Below are 12892 nucleotides of genomic sequence, written 5' to 3' on the forward strand. Positions count from 1 at the left end.
CATCGTAAACTGTAATTAATGCTGGTGAAGGAAGAAGGATAGCTAGTGGGACATCTTTGGCAGCATGATTTTTTAGAAGAGACCAACATAGCAGAGAGTAGGTTTAGCCTGCACACGTTGGCACTGTCAAAAGTCACAAAGCATAAATAATGTTCACATGTAATAGTTTAAAACCACATGCTCATCTGTAAAACCACATGCTCATCAAAAGCTTGCAGATTTGGTGGAACTCCCTTGTTTTCGGTCTCAAGCCAAGCATCCATCGTTGATTTGAAGTGTAAAGCATTAACAGTCCAAACAGGAGGCAAAGTACTTGAGGTAACCTCTTGAGACAATCCATGAAAACCTCCCTCAGAAATGACGTCAGTAGACGCTGGATCAAGGTGGAGAGGATGTGGAACGTTAAACGTTAGCGTCAAAAGCCTTTTTAAAAGCAAACCAAACATTATAGCAGATGATCAGTTATTAAACAGCTTCCACAGTAACCATGTTTACACTTTTAAAAACCCCCAGCTTGAAACAAACTACAAGGAAGATTTTTTTAAAAATGAAAGAGTGATTTAATACTGTTTTTCCTGTTTAGCTGTTATCCATCCACTTGAGTCCAGTAACCGAGGGAGGCTAAATCATTTATTGCTGGAGATGAACAAAGTCAACTGTGATTTGGAGCATTCCCACATCCTCTTCGCGTTGGTAATTGGACAAATCCTCCCTGGTGGCTGCCTCCCGCTCCTCCTGGTGGAAACCCTGAAGTGCTTTACGAAAAATAAAAGATATAAAAGAGGAGTAATTACTATACAGTTGCTGTCTACTTTTGTGTTGAACTCGTGTTTATATCAATCTCTTTGTCTAACTCTTCATAACACACCTGCAAATACAAAGTAAACTTGTATATAACTGAAGCCTTGTAGTACAACGGTACACATTCCTGTCACATCTGGTTTGTAGAACTGAACAATGAACAAGCAGAACACAAGTTTATGACACACTCAAAAGCTACGGCAAAAAAAAGGCTTGCAAAGAAAACACAAAACACCACAGTGTGACAGTGAAGCTAACAGTTAGTAACTGGAAAATCCCCAGGTTTAATGCTATAAACAGCAATTAACAACAACTCCTCAGATTAACAAAAAGAACAAGAAAAAGGAAATACTTTATTTGCCCCATATTTGGAAAATTCAACAGCTTAAATGATGATATAAATATCCTAAAGAGTTACTGCATATAATAGGAAAGATTTCCTGTATCTGTCCTTGTTCAGTGCTCTGCTGCCTGTTCAGTAAGTATTAAAGAAGAGAGTCAGGACTGGCCACAGGCTGAGGATAACGTCTCCTCTACCACAGCTTCAAAGATGTCCATTTTGCAACCAATGATAGAGCCGGCCTTCCTAATCAGTGCATTCAGTCTGTCTGTGTCACCGGCTCTGATGTCACTCCCTCAGCAGACCATAGCAAAGTACACTATGTTTGCTACAGAGAAGCAATGGGAAATCTCCATTTTGCTGCAGAACAGGTGAACAGAAATGGAGACAGCACAGTCCCCTGTGAAAGTCCTGTAGAGCCCATCACCAAATCAGAAAAGCACTGAATTTTTTTAGATTTTAAACTGCTAAGATGCTTAAATTACCCCCACTCTCTCCACTCTCCTCCTCCCCAACCAATTGACAGTTAGATACAATATTGAAGCCATATTGGTCCAATGACTGATCCCAGGTTTGATCTTCAGTCCTCAGTCATGCCTACCTGAGTGCAATGAAGCAGTAGCAAAGTCACAGATACCACAGATAACATGAAATTTGATTATTATAATTATTCACAATTACAAACTAAATTACTTAAGATATAGATTAAAAATGCATTACATTTATACCTTTTTATTATAGTCTGAAATCCCTTTATTCAGATTTATATTTCTGTTTTTCTATTTAGCAATAGCTAGCTAGATGTGCAATAGCATGTGTAAGGTTTGTTTCAAAAGCCCAGAGGGACTGTTAAACCAAAGCAAGAACAGACGCAGCTATTGGAGACCGCATGGAGAGCGCCAATCTGCCGGCGCAGCTTTGGGCTTCAGTGCCTCAGCTGTCCGAGCTGGACCTGCAGTGGGACTACACTGGCATGCAGTGGTCCAACATGCAGCTGCACTCCACTCAACTGAGACTCCTGGACAGCCAGCGGACTGCAGCAGGGCCTGTTCAGTTCACTACTATTAATACAGTATAATGTGGCAAATGATTTGTACTCATAACAATCCAAATGATATATTTTAAGACAGTTCCACATACTGTATGTCCTCCTTTGGCAATAAATGTCCACCTAATATTTCTGATCTGTCCATAACGAATACGTTTCTCCTACTATTTTAATAAAAACTACAACTACACTTCTTTACTACAATTCCCAGTTGTTTACTTTTTTCAAAATCAAACTACAGACTTCTACTTGCGACTCCTTTTTTAATGATTTGTGTCTTTGTTAGGAGCCTGTGGACACACTGTTGATTTCATTCTTTTAATTATCTGGGTTGCCTCTTTATTTTTACAGATCTGAATCCATTGCTAACCCTTCAAGAGCTCAGATGTGTAAATGAATACACAGAAGGCTTAAATCTAACCAACAACCAAACAACCACAGCCAGCCAAATCGCCAACTGTAATGAGTTTACAAAAACAAGATAAGAACTCATGCTGAAAGGAGGAGGGGGAGCCTGTGCTGGCGTGACGGCCTGGAGGACTGAGGATGGATTGGTTCACTGCTTGTAGATTGGCGGTATAACCATAGCTCACTGTGTCCTCGTTTTTTTCTGTCACTTTCAGATAGACCCTGGCAAAGCCAGACACAGATTAATGAAGTATGGGTGTCTATAAACACAGAAGCAAAGAGTCCTGGCAATTCTTTTTTTTTTTTTCTTTTCCTGACCAATCCTAAAGTATCTCTGCTGTCAGGTATAATAGGAGCACAAATTTCTACCGAGGCTGTCCTCCACATGCCTTGTCTAACTCCATGCCCTATAAATGTCATTTTCCTATAAAATAACACACAAGGATGAATATCTAGGCTTTCTATTCTAATCTATTCTGTCCTTTACAAGGCAGCTGTTGCACATATTTTCACAGCAGTATGTTTCTTATTTGCTCATTTATATTAAATACAAGGATCACTAACACAAAGCAAAAAAGCGCATTTCCACATTAATATAACAAGTAAAGATTTGTCAGAATTGGTGTTTGCAGACAGCTTCTTACTGTTGTGATGTGTTTATGGAGGCCGGCTGTTAAATAATCTGCACAAAATACAGAGGCAATGGTGCAGTCAAGGGCAGCGGTTATTCATCTCAGGCTGATCTCCTGATAGAACATGATGCCAAATGCAGACATCCCTTTGGCTCACTGCATTTTGCGCTATAGGCAAGAGTTTGATGTTTGGTTGAGAGGACAGGACAGCAGCAAAGTGGATGCTTGGAGCACTTCCAGGGATTAAACTCATGAATCTAGCAGCAGCCAGTGGTCATCGTGACACAAACACTGCATGGGTGGTAACGTGTGCACAACGTGGGGTCTTAGGCTTGGAACATAAAAGAGAGAGAAAGAGGGAGAAATTTGAAACCATAAAACCATAAACGCCTGCAGACTTTTCTCCCATCTCCCACATTTTTATTATAAATGACATATGCTTTGTGGCGCTTGTCTTGCTAAAGCTTCATTAAGTGTTGTGAAAATTATGAGACACAAATGATAAATAAAAGAACAGGCTGTGCATCTCTGGGCTTTCTTCTTGATGTATTTTCACCCCTTGAAGCCTCGTTTGTGAAGTCTTATAAACGTCTTGAACATATCTACTAATTTTTCCTTTACTCCTGTTACCTCATAACTTAATTATCCTGTTATGTCAAAAAATCATACTTTGTTTACTTGTAAATCTGATTTCATTATCTCATCATCACAGCACTGCTTTCATGACTTTGTCGCTTAATTATGGGACTGATTATAGTTGGAGTGTCTGCCTTTGTTGCACCTTTATGACAGTGAAATCTTCCACAAATATTCAAATTCATCACTTTATTTCACTGGAAAGTCTACACTTGAATTAATCTGCATTTATGTTGAATGTAAATAGCAGCTGAAGAGTTGCACATAGTTACAGCATAATTAGATTGTGATTTAATATATTTTATGTTGTTTTTTTATTGCATTCAGTGCACATACCAGCATTTTGCATGTACCTCAAAGCCTTTGGAATATAATAACATATTCTTTACAACATCAGCCTTTGCCATTTGGTTTGTTCCTATTGAGGTATTGCAGACATGTGACCACTAACCGTGTGACTTCACCATTTTCAAGGCGTGACAGTCATGCTGTTAATGTAGGATTGCGTATAGAAGGTCAGCCAGGCCTAGAGAGTGGAAGCATGTATTTCCCAATCAACTAATATTATATAAACCTTCTCGTGATTGCTTTCGTCACTAGCAGGTAAGTAGTTAGCACATGTTTTGCTGAGAAACATAAAAAACTGCAGCCAACCTTGAAAGTCCACTAGCAACCAAAGCAATCAGCAGCAGCAGCTTCTTTGCAACTGATTCCATCCAGTGAGAGCCAGAAACCTCCTGGAACCACTGCCAGCCAGCAGGGAATGCAGTTTTTTCATAGCCACCAGTGACTGTAACATGTCCAATATGATAGTGAACTCTCGAGCAGTGTGTCTATGGCGTCACATGAGAAACCTCAGTAGACAGTAAAACCTACGGTGGCCCTGAGAGGCCAAACGGACTGCAACTTCAGAAAACACTTGCAAAAAGAAAAATGCTGCAAAAAGGAAAACACTGCAAAAAGAAAGACGCTGCACTGCAACTTCAAGAAAAACACTGCACTTCAAAAAGAAAAATGCTACAAAAAGAAAGACGCTGCACTGCAACTTCAAGAAAAACGCTGCACTGCAAAAAGAAAAACGCTGCAAAAAGAAAAGCGCTGCAAAAGCACACAAAGCACAACGGAAATAGGAAAAAAGACAACGGAAATGTTCCTGGGGAGACAATAACCCGACGGACCAGTTGCACGGTACCCCGCATGCGCAAATCTTACGTCACTTCCTCTCTTTGCCAACATTGCGACATTCAATATATTTGAATGACACGGTTAGCACCCATTTAGCTCCTAGCATTTCTCAACAGCCTTTTTGACTACCGGGACATTTAAACAATGGATAATCCGTAACCGCAACAAAGTTTTTCTTTTCTCCTCAACAGAGAGCGTTCCCCGATTGAACAACAGCACCGTCAAATAAGAAGAATGGTGCCTAATGACAGAGTTAATAATACAGACTTTATAATATGTCACGTGAAGGTTCATCAGCCAGATGAAGTGTTTACTGGCAATTGACAGTGATAGCGGACATCATCATCACTATTCCAACAATCCTCTCCACACAGACAAGCATAAACACAACTCGATTATCACTAAATCAAATGTAACACACGTTTGTGATGACGCTAATTCAGTTTACAATAGGGTTCACTAGCTCAGTCAGCAGGTGGCGGTATCCTCGTACACTGGGGAGTAAACTGCCATTAAACGAACAGAGGAAGAAGAAAACCCCTGCGCATGCGGGTGACCGATCGGGTTTCCGGTACGGATCGGGTAGTGACAGACAGCTTGTTTTGGTAAAAAAAAAAAAAAAAAGACAGCTTGTTTTGGTTCGTGCAACTGGTCCGTCGGGTTATTGTCTCCCCAGGAACATTTCCGTTGTCTTTTTTCCTATTTCCGTTGTGCTTTGTGTGCTTTTGCAGCGCTTTTCTTTTTGCAGCATTTTTCTTTTTGCAGTGCAGCGTTTTTCTTGAAGTTGCAGTGCAGCGTCTTTCTTTTTGCAGCGTTTTTCTTTTTGCAGTGCAGCGTTTTTCTTGAAGTTGCAGTGCAGCGTCTTTCTTTTTGCAGCGTTTTTCTTTTTGCTGCATTTTTCTTTTTGCAAGTGTTTTCTGAAGTTGCAGTCCGTTTGGCCTCTCAGGGCCACCGTATAAAACAGATGAATGCTTCTGAGCCTGAAGATTTGAGCCTGCAGGGGGCGATATCTGTGGCTACAATAAGGCTTCCAGTCCCATTGAAGTCTATAGGAAAACAGCTCTTTGCTTTTAACTCTGTAAACACCTTCCTGGTGGGTTTTTGGGTTTCATACTGTACAAGACAATTATTTTGTTATTTTATTGACTCTAAGGGCCAGACAAAATGGCCGTGTGTTGTTGTTTTTAGCCAGATGTACCCCTTGCTCAATACTAAGATGGTGAGAATACTACACAGCGGCTTCATAATGGGACCTCCTGTGGGTGACATCATGGTATAGCTACATTCATCTTTTACACACTCTATATTAAAACTAAATCAGAATCAGCTGACTTAAAATCCTAAATGTAACATTTAGAGAGAGTTAAAAAAAATATTGTCTAGAAGTGTTTTTACAAAGAAGAAATTACAGCTAGCAGATGAATCAGGTGTTACACAAGGAAACCATTCACTGGCTAGAACAAGGACCTACTTTACACCCATAAAACTTCACTGAACTTTTCTGCATTTTTTGAAGTTTTCTCCAATGAAATACTAGAAACTTATTTCTACTACTCTATATCCTAGTAAACTTGTGCAATCTTTCCACTGAAGCTTTGATATAGTCCATGACTGTGACTCTTGGGGTGGTTATAAAAAGGATTTGGTTGCATTTTGTAAGAGATCGCTTGTGTTTTTCAACCCTGAAAAATTTCCATGCTTGTCTCCTGTATTTAAGAAGTTATGAGAGCTCAAAAACAGTGGATAAATAAAAGCACACAATTCTTTGATTCACTTTGAGGGTCTGTAACTTGGAAATTTTAAAAGCGTGAAAGTTACATTTTGCATGGATTCTTCAAGTAGACTAAAGTTATTGTACAAAATAGGCAATAGGTTCTGATGGGGTTCGATTTGACTGACTTTATATGCCACATGTGTTATAACAAGTGTCCTTATGTACTATATGTAATCACAATAGGACAAATAAGTGTACTATAGTCACCAAAAAACAAGGGTCAGTTAATCTGGTTTGTAGATTTGGTTACCCATTTAGATTTTTCATATGTGATTCCCAGATTTGTTTGTGTTTGTGTGTTTTTCCTTACTGAGCTGCTCATTGTGTTATATTCAGCTCTACACATGTTCTAATATTTTATTCAGATTTGTATTTATCGAGCTCATTTTAAGTATATTAAATTGTGCCCCTTCTTTGTGTGTCTTTTTAAACCTGTTGAACCTATTGTGCTTTTTTATGGCTCTTCTTTTTTGCTATTTTGTTATAGGCCGTGCTTAATATTTTGGCTGCTGTCATACAGGATACCCACCACAACCATCGCCACCATTACAGCCACTTTTTTTTTTTTGTTTTAGGTATAAAAATATCTCATTTTATCTCTGTTGTATCTTACGCTAGACAACCAAAAGAAGTGAAGCTAGCCAATGTTTCAGCTTAGCCAAGCGGGGCGCCATTAATATTTACATCCTGTCACGCTCTCCTGAGCACGAGCCACTCATCACGAGCAGAGGTATGCTCCCTGCTGCGGAGTGATAAGATTGAAGGGTGTTGGTAGAAAGAAAATACTTCCTAAATGAAACCGCTTACTGCAAGGTTTGTGGATATTTTGGAGTAAAAGGGTCATGATTTTTTAAAATGTATTTTTGTGACGATTTGAGCGCCACAAGGTGAGTGCCATTTACTTCCATTATATTCAAGAGAAGGCCGACATCCCTAGCAGCGGAAATCTTCAAAATTGGGCAACTCACGCCAAAACAGTCTAAATCAATAAATAGCACCGCAGACCAGGGGAAAATATACATGTGATTTAATAAATGTATTTATTTATTTCTGTAATTTATTTTTTGTAGTGAAGTGGCCTTACAAAAAACGCCTTAATGGAAAACTGTACATCCTGCAAAGTTGTTTTGTCAAGCGAAATTTATTTTTTAAAGCATCTATTGAGCTGCAAAAGCTCAGTTTAGCCCATTTTTCTATTTGCAGTAGTGCTCTTATGATTGAGCACTTCCCACTTGATTGTGCTCTTAATTGAGATATATTTAGAAATGCTAAAATCGTGTCTTGGCCGGTTGAACACATAAACCTCCCCAAATATAAGTCTGACATGATTAGCAGCAGATCAGCGGACCACACAGATTAAGTTTTCTTTTCAAGGTAGGAGAGGCTCTCGCAATGTTTGTGCCCACCAGCGAAACAGTTACTCTGAGAAAGTTTAGTTACAGGCTGATATATTTCCCCCTCCTCCCAAATATCGCTATAGCTGACATTTGGGGAGGTCATAGTGTTTTAAACTGGATTACAGACTCTGAAATGACCACTGAGTTGAAGTGTCAAAAAATGAAAATAATAACCTTTATAAAGGTAGGGTTCATAGCAGGGATGCTGTATTAGATTGAGGTTTTAATATTAGAAGCCTCGACTAATAATAATAATAATAAGGATAGTCCTGCGGTAGCATTTAATCGTGAGGTATTAGTGGTAGAAACAGCAGGATGTAATAGAAGCAGTAAAGTCAGGCTGCTATTAACAGAAGTGCCTTAATAGTAAGTGTATGGTGATTGTTGCAGCAGCATTATTCAGTTCATAGAGTTGATTCATAGCCATACTTTAAGTACATTTACATTTGCAGCTCTGTTGGACGCACAAAAGAAAATACATGCATATTATTGAATTTATCATAAGCATAGTAGCTGTAGGCTTAATAGGGACATATTAAGACACATGCTAATTTGCCCTGGCATGACACTTGAGTTCACACAGTTACTCACATTTAATTAGCTATTGTAATAAGCCGTGATCTGTGGTTTACACGGTTTTAAAGGAAGCAGCGAGCCTAACTGGATGCTTTCGCAAATATAAAGATTTATTGATTGACTCCCAACCCGCAGTCAACCTATGACTTTGCAGCTGTTAATCACGGGGATTATGCAGATGCACAAATAAAACATCAAGCTTATTAATAAACTTGAACGCGCTCGCCCCACCGGAGCTCGTAATCTCCCCCTTTCTGCCATCTTCCTTTTGTTTAGTTTTTTGTCGGAGTGTGGCACTGTTTTTTTCTTTCTTTCTTTCGTTCGTTCTTTCTTTCTTTCCTCCCCTTCTCCCTTTCTGCTGGGGACTTGTGAATGGCAGCCAATGGGAGGGTTGAGTCCCCTCAGCCTCTCAGCCTCCCTGACATCCACAGCGAGAAGTGATGCAGCGCGACTGAGACGCGCAGTTGAGGTGGAACAACGGGCAACAAAAAAGCTGCAGCGAACGGATACACACTTGGCTCCGACGTGCGCCTTCAACACCCCGGGAACATTTCCTCCCTAGAATAAACTTCATTATCAGGTGAGCTTTGCTTGCAACTTCTCTCCGCCGGTGGGAAATTGTCTCATTTGTGCCCGATTCGCCGCTCGAACAGTTACTTCTCGTCTTTGCGGCGCGCTGTATTGTCCGAGTCGGGGTTAATTTATATTGGAAAATGACCAAAGCGAATTAGTCGTGTCGCCTTTATAAGACGGTTTCCTCTTGTATGGATTGTAATGAAATCGCAAGTGGGGCAAAAAAAAGAAAGAGAGAAAGAAAATCCATATTTGGAGGAGACTAATTAGTGGGGTAACTTCGGGCTTTGAATTGGAAATGAGTTTGAATCGAAGTTATTTGTATGCACGTCCAGAGCCTGCTCATTCAACTTATATCGGGGGTCAATCTGTGGCCAGTGGGTTCTTTAACTTTTCTGTTTCGTGAAAGGGCTCTGTGCGCAATTCTCATTCATTTTTGTGGATGTAGAAAGGAAGCGTGCTCCTCCCGGTACAGAGGTCCTCTGCGACGCATTTTCCCTTCTTTTTTGCCCTGTGATGCGATCATGCAGGCCTGGGCTCTCAACGCACCTTTGCCTTTTATTCTGTCGCGTATGAAACTTCACCCCAACCCAACCCCCCACCCCGACGCTCGCGTGAATCTATCTGTGAAGATTCCCTTTTTTTCCGCCCCTCTCCACCGATGATCGCGCTGAAGCCAGTGGCAAATCCACGGGATGCGAATCGATGCAGGTGGGACAGCATGCTCTGATAAAGGCGGATGACTGTCTATCTGCGGCCGCCTGCAGTCGCACTGTGATGCTCTGCTGCCTCTTCTTTTCTTTTTTTTTTTGCTCTGCTGTTAGAGATCAGCTCAAAGGCCTTGCTTTCTTTTCCTCTTTCTGGGGGAGGGCACTCCTGGAGTTGACTCAAGTTTTCTAAAAACAACATGTCCTCCAGCGTTATTGACAACAAGATGATATCAGTGATGTGGCTTTAAATATTTAATGGATTCGCTGAATAATGCAGGCAGGCTATAAAGGGATTAACTTGGCTGTTTTACTCCAAACTTGCAGGTATCGACAGGGTGATGGGGTAGAGGTGTGGTGAATCCAGTAGCCCCTGCACAATCCTGAAAATTGAATTCTGTGCTTGGAAAAGTTTCGCCATCCTTTCCTGTTTGTCTGCAGATTGCTCCATGTTAGTTATTGCTCTGGCTTAAAGTAAGCCTGAGGTAATATGCCTGAAGGCAGCCAAGAAGTTGTTTGGGGGAGTTGTCAAACTACCCGGGGAATATTCTGCAATAAGCACGCCTCTTCACACATGCTTTTAAAATTACAAACAAGAGCTCCTCTTATCCGAAGATAAGGGAGAAAAAGAAAGAAAAAAGCTTTACATCTGAAAATAGTGGGTTAACTTCGCTGCTTGCCTTTTTACAGGAACAACTTCCCACCTGTTTCTATATGGCACAAAGCAGCGTGGTGAAAGGAGATTGTCTTAGCCAGAATAGCTTCTGTGGTCCAGGTTTTTCATTTGCTGGTTTGAAGTTTTGAGATGAAAGGGACAGAGTCGAATCTGTGGCTGATCAAAGTCAAACAGAAAACATGGCAGGTACTGAATATTTAAAGGCTCTGCAAACAGAGTCTGTATGTGTGCATGTGTGTGGAGATCATACAGTACATCATGTATGTGTTTATCGTGCCGGCTGCGCTGGAGCTTCACATGAAGACATTTTTAAGCGATATTGCTGAACTGGTTTGACAGGCGGAGGGAGGATAGACATATTCCAGCCATCAGCATTTTCTAAAGCAGAGCTCAGATTACAATAGACAGCCCCTCACATTTCATCTCCCTCTTCTCCCACATATATCTCTCCTCTGTGGGGCATGTGCAGCAGCTCAGGGGCTATTCCAAAAAGCTCCAGTCTCACTCTGCCGGCCGGCTCCTGTCTGTCCCTGTGAGCGCTGACGTCACCGGATGGTGGGTTTACCCGATGGCCAGACGACGATGACCGGTGACCCGAGCTGATTACATTATTTGTGCTCCAGATGGGCAGCATCATTTTGATGTGTCCTGCTCGTAATATTGAACGGTTCTAGCCCTCTCTGCAGTGGCATCTGGAGCTAATAAAATCACATCCCAGCGGTCTGTGCTGAAGCACCCTTCGATCCCCTATGGTGATCTCTGCTGCCCTCTTTTCCTCTCCTGTGAGCGTGTTTGGATACTTGTGGGCATTTGTTGAGCCTGCGCGCACGGCGAGTGGCTCTAATGTGTGTGTGTGTGTCCGTCTGTGTGTGTGTGCCTCGCTTACAAATGTTTGAAGTCAGAGGCAGAGAGCACCCCTGGGCATTGTAGTTCAGTAGATGCACCTTGATTGTTTGAGTGCATTAGTCACGGTCTGTATGATGTGATAATAAATCATGACGTTGTTTGTTCTGCGAGTGCTCCGGGATTCCTCCTAAGATTTTCTTGTGCCAAATATTTATCTGGAGTTGCTTCTTTCAGTGCCAGCCAACTAGGTCTCTCTGTTTTTCTTCTCTTTTTCTCTTCCTTTCAAATCTGAAGTTCCCCCCCCCCTTCCACTAAATACGTGACGCTGTCTTTTATTTCTCCAGGCTTCTTGTGACCATTAGAGCAAATTTTCTGCTGCCACAATGGTGACTTCTTAACTTGCTCCTTTACTAATGAGACAGATTCCCTTCAGAGACGCCTATTTATGGAGCCGTCAGATCCGTAATTGCATGGAAACCAAAATAAGGCGAGACGCGTGTTTCTCACCCACAGACTCACAGAGAAGGCAGGAATTTGTGACGTCTACTTCTGGTTATTAGATTCGTATTGTCAGGGTCCGCCCTCACCTTGCCTCTGAAGGTCAACCTGAGTCTCAGAGTGAATTTGCTATGACTAAAAAAGACACAAGAATTAGATGGGATACAGTTAAGCCACGCGAAGGCTGCTTCTCGACAGGTTTCAGCAGAAGGGATTTGCGAGCTGGACGATGGCCAGGAGGGTTGAACATCCCTATAGAGTCTGTATAAATCCCTCCGAAAAAGGCCTATTCTCCACTCTGTGTGCTGAGAAGATAAATCCACACAGATCTGACAATTTATACCTCACTTAACAATGACTAATTATCACTTCCTGCTTCGTGTAGGAGAACACCAATTACACAGAAATATACTCCTAAATCTGTTTTCAAAGTGGTTGGACAGAGATGTGGTATGTGTGTGTGTGTGTGATGTAATGCACATTGCTGGATGAAGCTGATAGTAAAGAGCGCATGAACTTGTGATAAAAGACGAGTGCAGCTTTTTACAGTATGGCACAGTAGGACGGATGTGACTATGAAATCACTTAGATTCGTGTCTTTGGGGTGGGAGACGCAGTAAATCACTGCCAATGTTGAATAACGCAGTCTGCCAACAGTTTTTTCATTTTTTTTCCTTTTTTTTGGTCCCTCTTCCCCCTCAAACTGTGGCTTGGCTCCACAGCTTTTCTAATTATGAAGTGGCTGAGAGATAGCTTCACAGCTCCGACACTATGTGGTGGTTGAGCTAACCGAAT

At 41.4% G+C, this 12892-nt stretch overlaps 1 protein-coding gene across 2 annotated transcripts in view; it reads left to right on the top strand.

The window, feature by feature from the left end:
* Positions 1–9052: 9052 nt before the first annotated feature.
* Positions 9053–12892, top strand: part of LOC120741370 (cadherin-10-like) — a 72870-nt gene continuing 69030 nt past the window's right edge. For both annotated transcript variants that reach the window (XM_040044234.1, XM_040044233.1), the window contains exon 1: positions 9053–9377. The gene's annotated coding sequence lies outside the window, so the exon portion shown is untranslated. The remainder of the gene's footprint in view (positions 9378–12892) is intronic.

This window comes from Simochromis diagramma, unplaced genomic scaffold (genome assembly GCF_900408965.1).
Source record: "Simochromis diagramma unplaced genomic scaffold, fSimDia1.1 OVJJ01000602.1, whole genome shotgun sequence".
NCBI lineage: Eukaryota > Metazoa > Chordata > Actinopteri > Cichliformes > Cichlidae > Simochromis > Simochromis diagramma.